This window comes from Pseudophryne corroboree, chromosome 1 (genome assembly GCF_028390025.1).
Source record: "Pseudophryne corroboree isolate aPseCor3 chromosome 1, aPseCor3.hap2, whole genome shotgun sequence".
Lineage (NCBI taxonomy): Eukaryota > Metazoa > Chordata > Amphibia > Anura > Myobatrachidae > Pseudophryne > Pseudophryne corroboree.
In genome coordinates, this window is record NC_086444.1 from 506,199,195 (window position 1) to 506,201,352 (window position 2,158).

Below are 2,158 nucleotides of genomic sequence, written 5' to 3' on the forward strand. Positions count from 1 at the left end.
TTACGGAGTTCCCAGCATCCACTAGGACGTCAGAGAAAACTGGATGAATATCACAGGGTACTTGTACTAAATAACCCTGAAGTATGCACTTGTTCTTAACTAAACGACATGTAGAATACTTAAGTGTCCTGTAAATGCACAGCGCTGATGGCGCCTTTACAGAGGAGGCATCACCCAGCAGTCCCAGAATCAGCGCAGCTGTGTGTAATGGCGCCCAAACGCTGACAGGGAGTGAGGGAGACCGAGAGATGCAGCTCCGGGGCGGGAACATTTATTCTAAATGGCAGGGGCTGGGGGAGGGGCTACAGGTCAGAGCCTTATCCCCTTGCTGGACTTCATCACCGGGTGCTGCGGGCCTTAATAAAATGGATTAGAGCCTAATCCGACCTGTGCTCTTGCGCTAGTGGTCTAGTGGGGTCCCTGTACTGCCACAGTGTCCACGCCAGCACGCGCTGCCCACCTCCTAATGGCGGGCTGCGATTTCCAGCGGGTCCCACCTGGGGGACCCTCTAACCTCCTCCCTGAGTGCGGCGGCATAATCACGAAGAACTTCGGTTAGTGTGTGTACCCTGGGTGAAGAACCGGAGCCTCCGCTGTAAGTACCCGGCAACCAGGGACGAGGGAGTATACAGCGCCGCTGGGGGAGGTGATGGAGCTGCAGCAGGAGATATCAGAATGATATCTAGCACTAGAGTGCCTCTGCTGCAGCCCTTGAAGTCTTCTATCTTCTTTAACATTATATGGGAAGGGCTATATATGTGAAGACTAGTACAAAATATGATTATTCAGATCATAGTCATAATCCTGCATGTGTAAGGAAGGACAATATCCTTTCAAAATAACACAATTACTGTATATTATTATCTCATGTGATGTGGAATACTGGAGATGATGGCTGTGTAAAAAGGATGTACAGTCATTTTCATACATGGAAAGGAGTTTACATTTGCCCTTTTATGACATACTTGTGCAAAAAAATTGATTGCTACGGTGTTGTGTTTTTCACAAATTCTCTCATAGAATTTGGACTGGGATTTTCTGGTTGACATAGCTTTATATGCTGCATAAACTGAGATCATATACGGATAAAAGATCCCTTACGGAATGTTATAATCACATTGAATCTAATTACTGATACCTTAAGTGGGTAAGATATAACCCACATACTGAATACAATTTATATGTGAAATTGTGCTTATTCTTTTCATCTTCTCCTTTTTCTACGAATTTGTCTTTTCAAATCTTTATCTTATTTCGTGGACTCTCATCTACAATTCCAAGGAGTAATCTTTGGTCTAACATAGACAGCAGATCCACACTTTTTTCTGAAACTTATTGCTTAGGTGCACTCTCATTGGTGAGTGGAACACCTTATTCACGATTTACTATCATACCTCGCCGCTACAGCCCAATCTCATCCGATCTTGGAAGCAAAACGGTGATGGGCTGGGTCAGTATCTGTGGGGTGACCCTCAGAGAATACCCAGTGTAGTAATTTGAGGTTGTTCTTTCTAACTCAATAACAACAGCAGGATCACCACTGCTTCTTCCTTCTAACTTTGACCTACCCTGATTTATTTCAGGCAGGAATCTAATTAATAATTCCAATGACCCTAGTGATACATAGGCATACCCCTTAGGTTCATGTGCTGATTAAACATCTCAGATAGTGAGATAAGCATATGTGTCGACAAAGCATCCTAGGCAATAGAGGATGAGATGTGATAGCGGATTTATGGAACAGATACTCCTGTTGCTTTAGGTACCTATTCATGCATGACCTACTCAGGTCCCATTAAAACAAGCATTGATTGTACTGGTAAGGCATAAGATAGATGTATGACGACTGTGCCAACATCCCTATGCCAGTCTATTTTGGGTATAGACCAAACCAGAACATACCTTATTTTTTACCCTATTAATATGTTTGTTTTGCTTATGCTTTGCCTTTGTTTGTTTTGTACCAACTCCATGGGGAGAATGAGTGGATACTGAACTTATTTTAATTAGTCATAATAAACGTTATGTTTTAATATTGTCATAATAACATTAACAAGAGTGCACCCAAACAAGAGTCTTCTTTAATCCATTTTGCTTGGGTCAGTATAAGTGCCATCTACATCAGACGAGGTGTCAGTGACAGCAGTGGATTGTGAGG

The 2,158-nt window shown here is 42.9% G+C and overlaps 1 pseudogene; it reads left to right on the forward strand.

Annotated features, from left to right (window-relative positions):
- Positions 1–1,380: 1,380 nt before the first annotated feature.
- On the forward strand, positions 1,381–1,498 carry LOC134952615 (5S ribosomal RNA; annotated as a pseudogene).
- The last annotated feature ends 660 nt before the right edge of the window (positions 1,499–2,158 follow it).